The sequence below is a fragment of the Canis lupus genome, chromosome 5 (genome assembly GCF_048164855.1).
Source record: "Canis lupus baileyi chromosome 5, mCanLup2.hap1, whole genome shotgun sequence".
Classification (NCBI taxonomy): Eukaryota; Metazoa; Chordata; class Mammalia; order Carnivora; family Canidae; genus Canis; species Canis lupus.
The window spans coordinates 9,395,504-9,415,664 of NC_132842.1; the positions used below are offsets into that span (position 1 = coordinate 9,395,504).

General features: G+C 36.0%; 1 long non-coding RNA gene across 1 annotated transcript in view; it reads left to right on the forward strand.

Moving 5' to 3' along the window:
* Positions 1-3,290, forward strand: part of LOC140633209 (uncharacterized) — a 109,410-nt gene extending 106,120 nt beyond the window's left edge. Inside the window, exon 3 of the long non-coding RNA XR_012030836.1 lies at positions 3,171-3,290. This is a non-coding gene — a long non-coding RNA (uncharacterized lncRNA). The remainder of the gene's footprint in view (positions 1-3,170) is intronic.
* The last annotated feature ends 16,871 nt before the right edge of the window (positions 3,291-20,161 follow it).

Consider the following 20,161-nt stretch of genomic DNA (forward strand, 5'->3'; position numbering starts at 1 on the left):
GAGGGTGGATATAAAGGAATAGTTTTTATATGTGATTGAAATTAAGCTATTATCAATCTAAAATAGATTGTTATAAGATATTCTGCGTAATCTCATGGTAAGTACAAAGAAAATACCTAAAGAAGATGCACAAGATAAAATGAGAAAGGAGTCAAAACATGTCACCAAAAAGGAACAAATTGACAAAACACAAAAGAAGACAGCAAGAGAGGAAAACAGGAAAAATAACTGCAAGGCATTTAGAAAACAATAAACAAAATGGTAATATTAAGTGCTTCCTTACCAATAATTACTTTAAATGTAAATGGAGTAAACTCCCCAATCAAAAGACATAGAGTAGCTGAATGTATAAAAAAATAAAATCCAATTACATGCTGTCTACAAGAGATACTTTAGATATAAGGACAGATATAGGCTGAAAGACAAAGGATGGAAAAAGATATTCTACACAAATGGTAACCAAAAGATAGAAGAAGTTGCCATATCTGACTTGTATCAAACATAATAGACTTCAAGTCAAAAATTGTCACAAGAGGGATGCCTGGGTGGCTCAGTGATTGAGTGTCCGCTTTCAACTCAGAGTGTGATCCTGGGATCAATCCCTGCAGGGAGCAGGGATTCTCCCTCTGCCTGTCTCTACCTCTCTCTGTCTCTCATGAATAAATAAATAAAATCTTTAAAAACAAAAAACAAATAAAATTGTCACAAGAAACAAAGAAGGATATTAAATAGTATATATTCAAACAACATGTTAAAGGCTCAATTCACCAGGGAGATTTAACAACTATAAATATTTATACAGTTAATAGCAGAGTAGCCAAATATATGAACCAAACATTGACAGAATTTAAAGGAGAAATAGATAGTAGAAACATAATAATAGTAGAGGATTTCAGTATCTATTTTCAGTTTGGAGTAAGTTACCAGACAGATCAGTAAGGAAACAGAAGACACTATACATATTTTGATTGATCCAACAACTATATTTATATATATATATAATACATATATATTATATATATATAATATATATATATCATATACAAAGGTACCAAGCTACAAAATAGGAAAAGGACAGTTTTTTCTACAAATTGGATAGCTACATAAAGAAAAAGATAAAGAAGTAAGAAGGAGGAGGAGGAAGAAAAAGAGAAGGAAAAGCGGGGGAGGAGGAGGAGGAAGAGGGAGGGAAGGAAGAAAGGAAGAAAAGAGAGAGAGAGAAAAGAAAAGAAGTTAGATCATTACCTTACACTATATACAAAAATTAATTCAAAATGGATTAAAGGCATGGATGTAAGACCCGAAACTATAAAACTGCTAGAAGAAAATATAGGGAGAAAGTTTAAAACATTGGATTTGGCAATAATTTCTTGGTTATGACACCAAAGCATGCAGGGCAACAAAAGCAAAAACAAAACAAAACAAACAAAAACCCTCAATGCTAAAAACTTGTGCCCAGCAGGGGAAACAATCAGCAGCATGAAAAAGCAACCTATGGAGTGGGAGAAAGTGTTTGCAAACCGTATTTCTGACATATAAAAAACTCTTAACAACTGAATGACAAGACCAATAACCTAATTTTAAAATGAACAAAGGACTTGAATAGACATTTCTCAAAGAAGATATACAAATGACTAAAAGCATGTGAAAAGATGTTCAACATCACTAATTATTAGGGAAATGTAAATTAAACCACAATGAGAGAGATCACATTATGTTCATCAGGATGATCATTGTATAAAAAAACTAAAATAACAAATAGCAATTGTTGGTGAGAACGTGGAGAAATTGGAACCCTTGTTCACTGTTCATAAGAATATAAAATGGTGCAACCATTATGGAAAACAGTATAAAAGTTTATCAAAAAAGTTAAAAATAGAATTACCACATAATATAGCAATCTCCACTTCCGGATGTATATATATATAAAAGAATTGAGGGATCCCTGGGTGGCGCAGCGGTTTAGTGCCTGCCTTTGGCCCAGGGCGCGATCCTGGAGACCTGGGATCAAATCCCACGTCGGGCTCCCGGTGCATGGAGCCTGCTTCTCCCTCTGCCTGTGTCTCTGCCTCTCTCTCTCTCTCTGTGACTATCACAAATAAATAAAAATTAAAAAAAAAAAAGAATTGAAACAAGATCTTTAAGAAGTATTTGCACACTCATGCTCATTGCAACATTATTCACAATAGACAAGAAGTGGAAGAATCAAAATATCTATCAACAGATAAATGGATGAAGAAAATGTGGTATAGACATACAATGGAATATTTATTATTCAGCCTTAAAAAAAATGAGGAAATCCTGTCAGATACTACAATGTGGATGAATCTGGAGGACATGATGCTAAGAGAAGTAAGCCAGCCCCAGAAGAACAAATACTACATGATGCTACTTATATGAGGAATCTAAAATAGTTAAACTCTTAGAAACAGAAAGTAGAATAGTAATCTCCAAGGCCTTTGGGGAGGGAGAATGGCAAGTTGTTCAGTTGGATATAGAGTTTCCATTTTGCAAGATGAAAAAGTTCTAGAGATCTTTTGTGCAACACTGTGCACATAATTAGTACCACTGTAGTGTACACTTTAAAATGATTCAGATGATAAATTTTATGTGATGTGTTTTTGACCACATAAAAAAAATCCACCTCAAAGAACAACAACAAAAGTTATGTGTAATTCCATTTCCATGACACTTTCAAAAAGGCAAAAGTATAATAACAGAGACAATAAGTAGTTGTTGGAAATTTAGGGTGGGAAAAGAGTTGCAAAAGGAAGTATGGGGGATGATGAAGCTCTTCTGTCATCGGAGTGTGGCGATGGTTACGTGAATCTATACATGTGTTAAAATTCACACCACTGTTCGCTCTCCTCAAAATAAATCTTTCTGTACGTTAATTTTTTAAATGAAATACACAAAAAATTAAATACAAAATGCATGGGTCTGTATCAAATTGGCATTTAGGTCAGCAGATTATATGTGGACGCTTGATAGAAATCAGTTATTTTAAGAGAACTGTATATTATCATGACCATTGTTGCTTCTATAACCATGTTACAGATTGCTTTCTGTGGCCTCTTTCAACATTGTTCTTCCTTTACATGTGTTTTTATTTTCCCTTTTAATAACTTGGAACTGTTCTCACACTAAGTTCTCATTTTATTCTTTTCCAGGTGAATGGTGGAAGGAGCATTTATCATTCTATCTCTTCTAGCTCTTTTTCTTATATCGTGTAAAACACCTACCAGCTTGAATTCACCTAAACACCTAATTAAAGGGTTTTTAAAATAGAAGTCTTCTAGATTATTTACGAACATGTTAAACAAAGCTGGGTTTGACCTTAAACTCTACAAGGTCTGCTAATCTAAACCAAGATCCTTCATCCACATGCTGCTTGATTTTAAGCTCTCCATTGTTGGGCAGCCTCGGTGGCGCGGCGGTTTAGCGCCGCCTGCAACCCACCGCGTGATCCTGGAGACCCGGGATTGAGCCCCACGTCGGGCTCCCTGCGTGGAGCCTGCTTCTCCCTCTGCCTGTGTCTCTGCCTCTCTCTCTCTCTCTCTCTCGCTCTGTATCTCTCATGAGTAAATAAAATAAAAAAAGCTCTCCATTGTTTACAGTCCTATCTGAGGTCTATTTCATGGTATCAATAACTAAAGGAATTCATTTCCATTTCTGTAATGCGTATGCTACCAAATGCTTATGCCAAAGTCCAGATGTTTTATATCCTTTTGTCTATTCATTTGATAATTGCATGAAAAATTTGATCTCACATCCTCTCAATGGCCACCTGCAAGGAAGCAAAGAGCAGTGTGAGTCCATTAGAATCTGTTTGTTCCTGAGAGTTAGATAATAAGTCAGCAAGTAAAGAGAAGATATGAGCAATAAAGACAGATAGATACCTTGTAAAGATAAGAAGATCTTCAGCTTGGAGCAACAACACGAAAGAAGGAAGGAAGGAAGGAAGGAAGGAAGGAAGGAAGGAAGGAAGGAAGGAAGAAGGAAAGAAAGAAAAAGAAAGAAGAAAGAAAGAAAGAAAGAAAGAAGAAAGAAAGAAAGAAAGAAGAAAGAAAGAAAGAAAGAAAGAAAGAAAGAAAGAAAGAAAGAAAGAAAAAAGAAAGAAAGAAAGAAAGAAAGAAAGAAAGAAAGAAAGAAAGAAAGAAAGAAAGAAAAGAAAAGAAAGAAAGAAAAGCAGTGAGGCAGAGAAATTTCTTATTATGAAGGCTAGCGGTCCATGAGTTCACATAAACAGTTAGAATCAAGCACACCAATGATGATAAGTTGTAATAGGCTCTGTAATAGATGACACTGGATGGTGTTTGGATGCAGAGACAAAAGAACAGAGAAGTAGATTCAAAGCTGCATGGTAAAGAAAATTATGGAATATGAAGGCTTTGAGTAAGATTTTTGTAATGATGAATGAACAGAATAAAAAAGAAATAGTATTTGGACTCATTCAATTTGAGACACAAGTAACAGGTCCCAGATAAAATGAGGGGAGCTCAGAAAAGAAGAACTTAAAAGTGAGAAGATGCTTAAAAAGTGAAATGTTAAAATAAACTATTTATAGGGTGTCCTCTAAACAGGTATAGAACACCGGCAAATAGGCACAGTGTTGCCAAAGATCTCCGATCTGTAAAAAATAATGAGTGAAATAACATTAAACTCTGTTTCTAGATATGAGAGACTGGTGATTCAATTTGTGGGAGGAGAATAGTGAACTAGATCCCTAATGGTGATGACAAGACTGTATGTCTTATTAAGGTGGTTATAAACTAAAAAACTAGGCTGATTATATCATTCCTCTGTATAAAATCTTTATATAACCGTGGCTCAATAACCTGCAAGGCCCCTTGCAAAATGGGCTTACCCCCTCTAGCACCTCCTCATCTATACCTACTAACTGTCTTTTATGTGCCCCATTGCTACCTCACAACATTCTTGCAGGAGACTTCGTGATACAAAGTACCTAGGACCAGGCACATTATAAGTGCTTGACAAATGCTGATTTCCTTACTTTCCGATTCTCCTTCCCTAGGGCCCCTATATTCTCTCCATACCAGACTGGAGCATGCTGTGCTCAGAAGAGTTTCCTGTCTTTTTTCATACCTACTTTCTGAAATAGCATCCCAGATATTTTCTTTGTTTTTAATTTGGCAAAATATAATTCATCATTGAGAACCAGCTTCAATATCTGTCTCTTTTGCCCTGCCAGGCAGAAATGATCACTACCTCTTAGCTGATTCCATAGCACTCTGGTCCTATTGCCAGAATTTTACTTATTTCATTGTTTTTTGTTTTTTTTTCTCCCACTGGCTGCAAGTTCCTGGAGGGCAGTTAATGTGTCTAATTATTCTCTGCAAATCTAGAATTTAGCAAAGTTGATCATTCGTTCCTTCCATCGCTAAACAATAATTGGGCACCTATGTTAGAAGCACCTTGGATACAAATTTAAGAACAAATGGTCACTGCTTTCAGAAAACTCCTGTCTCCTGTGGGAGAGAGGTTTATAAACAAATCCAGTTAATAATGACTTTCAGTGGGATGTCAGGGGATTCACGATTTCTTCTCAATGCTCTCTGTGGATTGTGTGCATATTTAAAATGAAGACTTTGTAAAATAAAAAAGATATTTTATTTTAACTTGGAAAAAAGAATTGCAAGTATGATGACAGAATTCTGTAAAGCATAATGGAGGCACCAAGGAGAAAGCTAAAAGCAGACAAGTCAAGAGAAGCTTCTTTAGAGGAGCTCAATGATGGGTTACATCCATTAAAAACACTAATGGCTAAGACAACAGAGCTCAAGCTCTGGTCCTATTCCTCCATGCAGCAGTGTCCTAAGAAGGTTGAACACAGTTCAACCTTCTGACTTTGCAGTATTTTGGTTTCTTCATTCATATCTCCTACATTGTATGCTTAAAAAGCCTCACATCTTGAGCAGCTGAATGGCTCAGGGGTTGAGCATCTGCCTTCAGCTCCAGTCATGATCCTGGGGTCCTGGGATTGAGTCCTGCATCGGGCTACCCACAGGAAGCCTGCTTCTCCCTCTGCCTATGTCTCTGTGTATCTCATGAATAAATAGATGAAATCTTTTTAAAAATACCTATATTTCATACTCAACAAACAAGTACACACAGATCACCTAAGTGGACCTTCTGGCATGATTCCAAGAGGCTATTCAAATTATTTTGTTTTATCTAAAATTCTGTCATTTGAGTCATTTAAAAATACCTACTGAGTACCACTTTCAAGGTATACCATTCTGTGATCAACAATGGCTCATTAATTTCAATTATTATCTATGACTAACTTTAAAAAAACTTGTATTTTTGAGGTGCCTGGGTGGCTCAGTTGGTTAAAAGGCAGACTTGACCTCAGGTCTTGAGCTCAGAGTGGTGAGTTCAAGCCCCACTTTGGGCTCCACACTGGGCGTGGAGCCCACTTAAAACAAAACAAAAAACCTTAGTATTTTAATATTGCATACACTAAGTTTCACAACATTTTTTCCCATGATTTGCCTACAGAATTGTATCCTAACCATACCTGCTAATTCTCTCCTTGCCTTGGCCCCTGCCACTTCCCATCTGTGAGCTCCCAAACATGCATCTATTACTGATAACCTAAATGCTGAGGTTGGAAGATGAATGAGGCAGGGTCCCCGCTTTCAATATATATATATTTTTAAGATTTTATTTATTTTAGAGAGAGTGATCATGCACATGAGCTGAGGAGAGGGGCAGAAGGAGAGGAAGAAGCAGGCTCCACACTAAGCAGGGAGCTGGATGCATAACTGGACCCCAGGACCTTGAGATCATGACCTCAGCCAAAGGCAGAGATCTAACCAACTGAGCCACCTAGGCACCCCAGAGTCCCTGCTTTCAAAGGACTCCCATTCTTGAGTCCTCCAAATAGAGGTATAAGTAGGAGAATAACTTCAGGTCTTCGTGTCACAAATCTGATAGTTTCTTACAGAATGTAATAGTGAAAGTCTCTAGGCAAGAACATTAGAATCAACCATGATCAAAAAGGGGCTAATGTGCATGAGTTAATAGTTTCTAAGATCAAATTTTTTTTAAGAGAACAAATTTCCAGATAACAAAATAAATATCTGTGGACATGACATGGACATGTGATTAAATCATGTCATTTAGGGCAGCCCTGGTGGCCCAGCTGTTTAGCCCCACCTTCTGCCCGGAGCATGATTCTGGAGACCCAGGATCGAGTCCCACCTCGGGCTCCCTGCATGGAGCCTGCTTCTCTCTGTGCCTCTCTGAATAAACAAAATAAAATCTTTTAAAAAAAATCATGTCATTTGCTATATTACTATAACTATTTTGTATGACCTCTCTAGAAAAATTTCACATGCTTAGCTACTAAAGTAACATGTTATACAATTTTATCACTTTCATAGTGAGATTTGTAATATTTTAGAGTTGTATGCTTTGCTTTTCTTAACACTGATTTATTTTGAGATATTATATTTCTGAAAAACCTAAATGAGTGCTAAGTTTTAATTTTTAAAGTTAAAAGCTAAACACTTATTTTGTAAATTAACTTTTATGAATGGGCTTATTTCCCAATCTTTACAATAACTGCTTCCAGATAGCAATGGTAAAAGTTCATCCTGTATAGGTTGTTTTGATATTAAGATTTGGTCTCCATCCCATTTATGGCAGAGTTCTTAAAACCTATAGAATTTCCTAAGTGAAAGAGCAATAAAGGTCTTGTCATAATATTCATAGCAAACCTCCTTCAACCCTACCTGAGTTTATGTGAATGAGATGGCTTTGGGAAAGCACCTGAGGATGGGGGCTGGTTGCCATGGGAGCCATGACTGGAGGATGGGACCTGTCAGTCCCACCCCCTGATTTCCAGGGAGGAGAGAAGGGCTAGAGGCTGAATCAATTACCAGTGGTCAGTGATTTAATCAATCATGCCTATGTAAGGAAGCCTCCTTAAAAACCCAAAAAGAAGGGGTTCAAGAGTTTTTAAGTTAGTGAATCAGAGTGCCAGGCCCCAAACTCCACAGGGACAGAGAAACAACTTTGGGACTTCAACCTATGCATCTCTTCATCTGGTTGTTGATTTGCATCCTTTAAATAATAAACTGGTTATCTAATGAGTGAACTTATTTCCTGAGTTCTGTGAGCCACTATAGGAAATTGATTGAACCCAAGGAGGGGATTGTGGAAACTTCTGATTTATAGTCAGCTTCTGATAAGCACAGGTGATAGCCTGGACTTGCAATTGGCATTGGAAATAGAGAGCAATTCTGTGGGACTAAGTCTTTAACCTGTGGAATCTAATGCTGTTTCTGGGTAGACTTTATATACATGGGTTTATTTCTAGGCTCTTGATTTTATTCCATTGGTCCATGTGCCTGTTTTTATGCTGGTACCATACTGTTTTGATTACTATAGCTTTGTAATATAGCTTGAAATCTTCATTACCAATTCTCCAGTGAGAAAAGGGAACACTTGTGCCCTGTTGGTGGGGATGTAAAGTGCTATAGCGACTATGAATAACAGTGTGGAGGTACCTCAAAAAATTAGAATAAAACTACCATATGATCCAGCAATCCCACTTTTAGATATTTATCTAAAGGAAATGAAATCACTATATCCATTCATCAGTGGATGGATAGATAAAGAAAATGTGTGAGATACAATACATTGTGTGTTTATTATTCAGCTATAAAAAAAGAAGAAAATCCTGCCATTTATGAAAACATAGATGAAACTTGAGGGCATCACGCTAAGTGAAAAAATCAGAGAAAGACAAATACTGTATGATCTCTAAAAAAGCTGAAATCATGGAAATGGAAAGTAGAATCCTACCCTTGTGAGGTAGGATACATGGGAAGATGTTGGTCAAAGAGTACAAACTTCTAGTTATGAGGAATGAGTTCTGTGGATCTAATATATAGCATTGTGACTATGGTTAACAATACTGTATTGTATAGTTCAAAGTTGCTAAGAGAGTAGGTCTTACGTGTTCTCACCATAACAACAACAACAACAAAAGGCAATTATGTGAGGTGAAGGATGTGCTAATTAGCCTGATTATGGTAATCATTTTGATATATATATATATATATATATATATATATATATATAATCGTTATGTTGTACACCTTAAACTTACACAGTGTTATATATCAATAAAAGCTGGGGGCAGGGGTTTGGGAAGACATGAAGGACCTGCTATCCTAGGGGTAACTCCTAGTGTTTGATAGCTCTCAAACAGAGAGACTGGGATCTGGTCTAGGGGGCTTCACTACTCCCTACTCCAACGGCTCCACCATACTATGGCACAGCTTCTCTCTAGTGCTTCCTATCCACTTTTATTCTCTGGGCATCTAGAGCACAAGTTCCAAGTGAGAGAGAAGCTGGATGAGCTGATTAGTCTCAATCCAATATGAAAGGCCTTTACTGGCTACTGTTTGTGGCTTTCTAGGGTCTAATCAATCATGGCCGAGGCAATAGGATCAAATGACATGAAGCTTGACAACGCATGCATAACCAGTAGTTAGGGCCGCTTTGTCTCGGGGAGTCTATAAGTGTCAGTTACCTAAAATTTCATGGTCTGTCCAGTTCACTTCTACAGCTGGCTTTCATCCAATGACTGGTATTATTTCCTATTTTTATACTGGGAACTATCTAGGATGCTAGGCTTTGAGTTACTAAGTGTAGAACAGAACAAACATCATGTTTGATTAAAGAATAAACCATATGTTGCACTTTCTCTAGGGTACTGAATCTTTAGGATAACTCTGGTAGTAAAGACAATGATAATACAAGGCATTATAAAACAAGATATCAAAATAGAAAGATCAGCCTAGCTACTATAAAATGGAGTGTCAGATTCTAAATCTAAGGTTTTGGGAAAAGTCAAGGTCATTTACAGCATTAAGAGTAAGTGTAAACCATTGCTTAAGCCTATAACATCTGGAAGAGTATGAAAGTACTATTCCTTATGGGAAAGAAAAAAATCTTATTATTACATAATCAGATACAAATACACAAAGGCTAACACTTCAAGATCAGGAAAACGTTCGGTAATCTCTTCCTTCTGTCCTTGTTCCCTCTCTTTTGGGCTCTCATCCTATACCAATCCTAGTCAATTGATCACTTTGTTTTTCTCCTCAGTGAGGCTGACAGGGCAGCATCTGTGCTTTGGAAGAGGATTGTGGGCCCTTCCAAGAAGGGAAAACATCCACCAGACCAACTCTTTGCTCTTGTTGATATTGATCACCTTTATAACATAAATGCAGAGGGCTATTACATTCTGCTTCTTTTCTCCACTTAAAAAATCCTTCCCAGGATGGAAGGTAGGAAGTAAAAAGGGGGTTGATGGGAAAAGAAAAGCCTGCCTGCCACACAGTCTTAATGACAATTCATGGAGACTAGAATCTGTAAAGCCCTGGCATTGCTATTGCTGGCTTTCACATTACATTTGCTTGCTCTCCCTAGTGTACAATTAATTTCCATTCACGTTGACTCAGTCCCAAACAGGAAAGGAAGAATAGGTTATATTATGTTAAAGCTTATGTTCATGAATGACACAGGAGCTGTTGCAAATGCAATGAAACTTTTTGGGTTTAAAAGACAAATCCAGTTGTAAAGTTTCTATAGTTTTGTGTATATTGGTGAATAAGTAGAATGGAATACATTTGCCTTCATTTGATGGGATTTGTGTTTAATTTAGTGAAATTTCAATTATAGTAGTTTATAAAATCAGGAGTTTATATTTTAAAAGGTGAAAATTCACACAAACCCAAATGGGAAAAGTATAATCCTAAAGTTCCTGGTGTTTTCAACATCCATCACTGACAAAAAAAAAAAAAAAAGTTATAATATTGATTTTCGTTTTAAAGATCTTATTTATTTATTTGAGGGGGGTGGTGGGGAGGAGTGGAGAGAGAGGGAGAGAAAGTCCTAAGCAGACTCTGAACTGAGCACACAGCCTGATGTGGGGCTTGATCCAACGACCCTGAGATCATGACCTAAGTCAAAACCAAGAATTGGATGCTTAACCAACTGAGCCACCTGGGAGCCTCTGATTTTAGCTTTAAATGAAACATTTAGAGAAGAGGGACACAAGCTTGTCAGTGTTGTAAAGATAAATCTTCTTTAATAAAAGAGCTTGCAAACTCAAACTATACTATGTGGGCCAAAGTTATTTTTACAGAAATGCCATCTCAGATACTCATTGAGCCTTCTACCTCTAAGATTTATGGGTGCTAATTAGATTTAATATGATTTCATTGTTGGCTCTAATTGTACAGTTAATTATATTTCATTATTAACACTCCTGACCATGAATCCATTTCAGATTTCTTATCATCCTCTCCTCATCACAAAGTCCTGCCAACTCCACCTCTAAAGTATTTATTTCCACCACCAACACCATCCCCATTGCCATCCCTCACTCATACTGTTGGCATAAGCTCCTAATTGGTCTCCTGCTCTCTACACTCTGCTTCTTCTCCCATCTGTTCTCCACATTGCAGACAGAAGGAGTGTTCGCAGATGCATACGTGTGGGGAGGAAGACAAACTCTTCAGTGTGGCCGGCAAAGCCCTTATGATCTGGTCCTTACCTACCTCCTGGGTTTCAATTGGCACAGGCTACTGCTTATTCTGTGTCTTTGAGAACCTCATACTAGGCTCCGGCTGCAGAGCCCCTATACACACATTTAGGACCCTCTGTCCTGTCCCTCTCTGTCTTTACTTAACTAACTCCAAGTGCCTTTCAGGTCTCAGTTCAAGGGCCACTTCCTCTAAGAAGCCTGCCCTCCTCTCCTTCCCTGACCAGATAAAACACTCCTCTACAGACTCTGACTAGCACTATGTAGCTATCCGTCTTAGCTCTTGATATGGTCCTACTATTTTATTGGTTTGGTGATTATTTAATTAATATCTCTCTCCCCTACTTGACTAGAAGTTCAATAAGGACAGGAATCATGCCTGTATTTGCTCACTTAAGGACCTAGAAAAGTACCTGGCACATAATTGGCACCCAATAAGTGTATGTTGTATAAATAACTATAAAGATCACCAAAAATAACTATAAGTATGTTTACTATAGGGATTGAAATGTATAGATGCGCAATTATTATTATGCCATGAATCTATTTTAACAATTAAGAGGAAAAAAATAACAAAACTCAGTTTAAGTTTTTATTGTTTATTGGGAGATATTAAATCACTCAAAGTGTTGTTTTACTAAAATGTTTCATTTTGGGCAGCCCTGGTGGCTTGGCGGTTTAGCGCCGCCTTCAGCCCAGGGCCTGATCCTGGACACCCGGGATCCAGTCCCACCTCAGGCTCCCTACATGGAGCCTGCTTCTCCCTCTGCCTGTGTCTCTGCCTCTCTGTCTGTCTCTCTCTCTGTCTCTGTGTGTGTGTGTGTGTGTGTGTGTCTCACGAATAAATAAAATCTTTTAAAAAAATTTTTTTAAATAAAATAAAATGTTTCATTTCTTGTGCCATTCATCAATATTAGGTAATCAAAGTATGCATGTCAACCTCAAGTTCCTATGACATCCTTACTACCTTCCAAAGTTAAAAAATTTATTCACTCATGATTTTGAAAAATTAAAGTGATTTTCAATTTTAGCTTTGACTGAATTCTCCAGCTTTTAAAAAAAAATACTACAAAACCCTTAAAATGGAAAGTGTCACTGATAGCAAGTATAGTAAGAAGAACAGCAACAATTTCAGAAAACTAGGAGTATTGTGCTCTATTTTGAGGTGTCTAGGTGGTTTCTTATAATTTATGTGACTACCTCAATAAATACTGCTGTTTGTGAATTTTTCCTTGCCTGGACCTTATGCAGGTTTAAATGTGTTTAAAGATTTGGGTAGTTAACTTTTATGGTCAGAAACCTTTGACTCTAAATTTATAATCTTTGGTTCTTTATGTGAAATAGACATGTGTAAATAGTCTGGAAGAAAAAATTCCATTACTACATTGAACAGAAACAGAATTAACTCCCTTGTTTTCTGTGAGGTCTTTGAGGGGACCCCTCACCCCCAGTTTTACTACTTAACTTCTAATAGCTTGACTACTTAAATAGAAATATTTTGCCTGAGTCAGACATTAGCAATTATTTTGCCTGAGTCAGACATTACCAGTTAGATACTTTGGTAATGAAAGAAGATACTCTTAAAACAAATCATGTTAATGATTTAAAAGCACTTTGTGTTTCTTGTTCATGGCTTATCCGTATCATCTGAAAATAGTTCCTGGCATAAAAAGGCATTTAATATTTGTGGAGTGATAAAATGTATATGTAAGTCTAACTTTAAAAGCTTGATTAATATATAAATATGAATCTTTCCTTTTTGGAAATTAATTAATTCAGCTCATCTTAATGGCTTTGCAATAAGTGGACTTGTGGGTTTCATGCTTTAGAGAAAATAGAGGTATATTTCATTTGTAAAGAGGAGAAATCCTTTTCAGTTAGTTTTTAATGTGTAAAAGAAGCTGTGGGCCAGAATGACATATTCACAATTACTGTGATTTAATTCATATTCAGTTTATTCAGGGCTGCAAATTCAACTTACAGATATTGATGTTTTATTTATAAACCTAATACTTGTGTGTTAAAATACAAAATGATGACTTTCATTTTTTCTTTGATTTCAAAGAGATTATAAATCTGACAGTTTAATTTCTCAGAATCTTTTATTTATTTTTTAAATACCAAAGGTACAAAGAATAAAATAATATATACTGATGCTCACCCACCACTAGCTTAGGAAATAAAATATTACAGATACTTTTGAAGTTCAAAGACTGCTTCTTCTGAAGTCTCTTTCTACCCCCCACACCACTACCATTCTAAATTATATTCTATAAACATTTTCTACAGATAATATAGTATATTGTTTTGTTTGCTTTGAAATATAATAAATAGTAGGTCATGGATTGAGCTCTCCAGAAGCAGATGCTGACATTGAGTTTGGAATGTTTCTACAGCTTGTTTTTTCACTCTTTTTAAAAATATGGAATTGTTTGCTATAGAGAAGTTTTACATTTTTTATACTTTATCCAGGATAGGTAACAGAGTGTTCTATTAGTTTAAAGTGCACAATAGAGTGGTTCAACAATTCTGTACATTACTCGTTGCTCATCATGATAAATGTGTTCTTAATCTGCTTCACCTATTTCATCCATCCCCCCACCCATCTCACCTCTGGTAACTGTTCTTTATGGTTAAGAGTCTTCTTTTGGTTTGTCTATTTTTTCTTTGTTTGTTTTGTTCTTAAATTCCATGTATGAGTGAAATCATGTGGTATTTGTCTTTCTCTGACTGACTTATTTCACTTATCATTATACCCTCTAGAGTCATCCATGTTGTTGCAAATAGCAAGATTTCATTCTTGTTTATGACTGAGTAATAATTTCATTGTATATATCTAATTACATCTTCTTTATCCAGTCATCTATCGAAGGAGGCTTGGGCTGCTTCCATAATTTGGCTATTGTAAAATAATACCACAATAAATACAGGGTTACATATATCTTTTTGAGTTGGTGTTTTTATATTCTTTGGGTAAATACCTAGTAGTGGGATTACTGGATCATATGGCAATTATATTTTTAACTTTTTGAGGAATCTCTATTCTGTTTTCTACAGTCGCTGCACCAGCAGTGTCCAAGCATTCCTTTTTCTCCACAACCTTGCCAACACTTATTGTTTCCTGTGGGGTTTTTTTAGCCATCCTGACAGGTATAAGGCAATAGCTCATTGTGGTTTTGATTTGAATTTCCCTGATGATGAGTGATGGTGAGCATCTTTTCATGTCTTTTTGACCATCTGTATGTCTTCTTTGGAAAAATGTCTGATCATGTCTTCTGCCCATTTTTTAATTGAATTATGTTTTTTTGGTGTTGAGTTATAGTAATTCTTTATAGATTTTGAATATTAACCCTTTAATTGATATATCTTTTTCAAATATCTGCTATTCAGTAGGCTGTCTTTTAGTTTTATCAATTGCTTCCATGCTGGGCAGAAGCTTTTTATTTTGATATAATCCCAATAGTTTATTTTTACTTTTATTTCCCTTGCCTCAGGAGATATATCTAGAAAAATGTTGCTTATAGCTTATGTCACAGAAATTACTGACTGCTTTTTTCCAGAATTTTATCAAGTCTCACATTTAGGTCTTTAATCCATTTGAGTTAATTTTGTGTATGGTGTAAGAAAGTGGTCCATTCTTTTGCATGTAATTGTCCAATTTTTCCAGCACCATTTGTTAAAGAGACTTTTTCCCATTGCACATTCTTTCCTTCCTTGTTGAAGATTAATTGACCGTATGATTGTGGGTTTATTTCTGGACTCTCTATTCTGTTCCATTGATCTATGTGTCTATTTTTGTGCCACTATCATACTGTTTTGATTACTACAACTTTGTAGTATATTTTGATATCTGGGGTTATAATATTTCCAGTTTTGTCCTTTTTCAAGATTGCTTTGGCTGTTCAGGATCTTCTGTGTTTCGATATAATTTTAAGATTATTTGTTCTAGTTCTGTGAAAAATGTTGGTATTTTGATAGGGATTGTATTAAATCTGTGAATTGCTTTGGGTAGTATGAATCTTATAATGATGTTAATTTGTCCAATTCGTGAGAATGGAATATCTTTCCATTTATTTGTGTCAATCTCAATTTCTTTCATCAGTGTTTTACAGTTTTCAGAGTACAGGTCTTTCACCTCCTTCGTTAAGTTTATTCCTAGGTATTTTATTATTTTTGGTGCAATGGCAGGAATTGTTTTCTTAATATCCCTTTCTGCTGCTTCATTATTAGTGTATAGAGAAGCAATGAATTTCTGTGTATTGATTTTGTATCCTGTGATCTTAGTGAATTCATTTATTAATTCTAGTAGTGCTTTGGTGGAGTCTTGGGTTTTCTATATATTATCACGTCATCTGCAAATAGTGAAGCTTTACTTCTTCCTTACCTATTTGGGTGTCTTTTATTTCTTTTTCTTGTCTGATTGCTGTGGCTAGGACTTCCAGCACTATGTTGAATAAAAGTGGTGAGAGCTCTACATCCTTGTCTTGTTCCTGATCTTAGGGGAAAAACTCAGTTTTCTACCATTGTGTATGGTGTTAGCTGTGAGTTTTTTTCATATGCAGACTTTATTATGTTGAGATATGTTCCCTCTAGACCTACTTTGATGAGGGTTTTTATCATGAATGGATTTTTTACTTTGCCAAATGCTTTTCTGCATTTACTGAAGTTATCATATGATTTTTATCCTTTCTCTTGTTAATGTGATGTATCACACTGATTGATTTGCAAATACTGAACAACCTTGCATCCTGGGAATAAATCTATCTCACTTGATCATGGTGAATGATCTTTTTAATGTATTATGGGGTTTGGTTTGCTGATATTTTGTTGAGGATTTTGTATCTATGTTAATCAGAGATATTGGCTTGTAGTTTTTCTTTGCAGTGTCTTTGTCTGATTTTGGTATCAGAATAACGCTGATCTCATAGGTTGTATTTGGAAGCTTTCCTTCCTTTTCTATCTTTTGGAATAGTATGAGAATAGTTATTAACTCTTACTTTAAAGTTTGGTGGAATTCACCAGTGAAGTCATCTGGTCCTGGATTTTTGTTTGTTGGGAGTTTTTTGATTACTAATTCAATTTCATTGCTGGCAATCAACCTGTTCAAATTTTTTATTTCTTCTTGATTTTGTTTTGGGAGATTGTATTCCAAGGAATTTATCCATTTCTTCTAGGTTGTCCAATTTGTTGGCATATAATCTTTCATTATATTCTCTTAAAATACTTGATATTTCTGTGGTGTTGGTTGTTATTTCTCCTCTTTCATTTGTGATTTTGTTTATTTGAGTCCTCATCTTCACTGTCTCTTTTTATGAGTCTGGCTTTATCAATTTGGTTATCTTTTCAAAGAACCAGCTCCTGGTTTCATTCAACTGTTTTTTTTTTTTTTCTTAAGTTTTTATTTTATTTATTTCTGCTTTAATCTTTATTATTTCCTTTCTTCTACTGGTGTGGGGTTTTGTTCTTCTTTTTCAAACTCCTTTAGGTGTAAGTATAGGTTGTTTATTTGAGCTTGTTCTTGCTTTTTGATACAGGCTTGTGTTGCTGTAAACTTCCCTCTTAGAACAGCTTTTGCTGCATCCCAAAGATTTGGGGTCATTGTGTTTTCATTTTCATTTGTCTCCATATATTTTTTAAATTTCCTTTTTGATATCTTGGTTCACTTTTTCATTGTTTAGTAGTATAGTATTTAACTTCCATGTATTATGTTCTTTCCAGACTTTTTCTTGTTTCATAGTATTGTGTCCAGAAAAGATGCATGGTATGACTTCAATCTTTTTTGTTTGTTGCGATTTGTTTTGTGGCCTAATATGTGATCTATTCTGGAGAATGTTCCATGTGCACTTGAAAAGAATGTATCTTCTGCTGTTTTAAGATGGAATGTTCTGAATATAGCTCTTAAGTCCATCTTAAGTCCATCTGGCCCAGTGTGTTATTCAAAACTACTATCATCTTGTTGATTTCTTTTTCGGATGATCTATCCATTGATGCACATAGGCTGTTAAAATTCCCTGCTATTATTGTATTACTATCAATTGCTTCCTTTACATTTTTTATTAGGTGCTTTATGTATTTGGGTGTTCCCATGTTGGACGAACAAATATTTACAATTGTCCTATCTTCTTGTTGTTCGCTTTATGATTATATAGTGTCCTTCTTTGTCTCTTTTTATCGTTTTTGTTTTGTTTTTAAGATTATTTATTTATTTATTTATTTATTTATTCATGAGAGAAACAGAGAGAAGCAGAGACATAGGCAGAGGGAGAAGTAGGCTCCACACAAGGAGCCTGATGTGGGACTTGATCCCAGAACGGTGGGATCATGTCCTGAGCCAAAGGCAGAAGCTCAACCGCTGACCCACTCAGGCATCCCTGTTTTTGTTTTTAAAGTCTATTTTGTCCAATATAAGCATTGCTACCCCAGTCTTCTATTCCCTTCCACTTGTATGATAAATGCTTTTGTATCCCCTGTTTTCAATCTACATGTATTTAGGTCTGAAATGAGCCTCTTGTCAGCAGCATGTAGATGGATCTTGCTTTTTTATTCATTTCATCACCCTATGTCTTTTATTTGGAGCATTTAGTACATTTACATTAAAAGTAATTATTGATAATATGTATTTATTGCCATTTTGTTAAATGTTTTATGGAGATCTTATAATTTTTCTGTCTCTTTATTCCTTGTTCTCTTCTCTCATGGTTTGCTAGCTTTCTTTAGTGTTATACATGGATTCCTCTCTTTATTTTTTGCATATCTCTTACAGTTTTTGATTTATGGTTACCATTAGGCTTATATGTAACATCTTATGCACATAGCAGTCTATATTAAGTTCACAATCACTTGATTTTGAACCCATTCTTTGTTTCTCATGCCCCCCCGCTCATGCTTAGGTATATGGTATGATATTTCATAACCTTTTATTCTGTGAATTCTGTGACTGATTTTTATACATATACTTAATTTTACAGCTTTTGTGCTTCCTACTTCTCTTACTCTTACTATGGTCTTTCCTTTTCACTCAAAGAGTCCCTGTTAACATTTCTTGTAAGGCTGGTTTGGTGGTGGTGAACTCCGTTAGTTTTTGTTTCGGAAACCTTATCTCTCCTTGTATTCTGAATGGTAACGTTACTGGGTAGAGTATTCTTGGCTGCAGTTTTTATTTTCTTTCAGCACTTTGAATATATCATGCCACTCCCTTCTGGCCTCTAAAGTTGTTGGGTTTTTTTTTTTAAGATTTTATTTATTTATTTGATAGAAAACATGAGCAGGGGTGGGCAGAGGGCAAAGCAGACTCCCTACTGAGCAGGGAGCCTGATGCGGGGCTCGATCTCAGGACCCTCAGATCATGACCTGAGCTGAAGGCAGACGCTTAACTGATTGAGCCACCCAGGCACTTCTAGCCTCTAAAGTTTCTACTAAAAAATCAGCTTATAGCCTATAGGGTTTTCCTTATATGTAGCTGGGGTTTTTTTCCTCTTGCTGCTTTTAATTTTTTTATTTTTATCACTACTTTTTTGCCATTTTAATCACTATTTGTCCTGGTGTGGACCTCCTTGGTTTGATTTTGTTGAGGGGCTCTCTGTGCCCCCTACATCTGGATTTCTATTTCCTTTTCCAGATTCAGGGCGTTTTCAGCTATTATTTCTTCAAATAAATTTCTGCCCCCTTTTCTCTCTCTTCTCCTTAAGTCCCTATAATGTGAATATTATTTCATTTGATGATGTCACTAAGGTTTCTTAGGTGGTTTTCATTTATATTATTTTTTTCTCTCTCTCCTGTTCACCTTGATTGTCCTCCATTACTCTATCCTCCAGGCAGTGATCTCTTCTACTTCCTCTAGTCTACTATTTATTACATCTACTGTATTTTTTTTTAAGATTTATTAATTTATTTTAGAAAGAAAGAGAGAGCGAGTATAAGTGGGGGGGAAGGATAAAAGTAGAAAGAGAGGATCTCAAGCTAACTCTCCACTGAATGGGGAGTCTGATGACACAGGGCTCAATCCCATGTCCATGAGATCATGACCTGAGCTGAGATCATGACCCAACTGACTGTGAGCCACCCAGGCACCCCTCCAGCTAGTGTATTTTTAATTTCAGTTGAGTTCTTCATCTCTGATTCATTCTTTTAAATATTTTCTCTCTTTGCCAAGGGTCTCACTGAAGTCCCCCACTCTTTTCTCAAATCCAGTGAATATATATACATATATATAAAAGATACTAATATATATATTAAAGATTTTATTTATTCATCAGAGACACACAGAGAAAGACAGAGAGATAGGCAGAGGGAGAAGCAGACTCTCTGTAAGGAACCCAGTGTAGGACTCAATTCTAGGACCCCTGGATCATGCCCTGAGCTGAAGGCAGATGCTCAACCACTGAGCCACCCAGGTGTCCCCAGTGAATTTATTTATGACCATTACTTTAAATTCTCTATCAGGCATATTACTTATCCCTGTTTTGTTTAGCTCTCTTGCTGTGACTTTGTCCTGTTCTTTCATTTGGGACATATTCCTCTGTCTCCTCACTTTGTCTAACTCTGTATCTGTTTCTAGCTGTTAGGAAAGTCAGC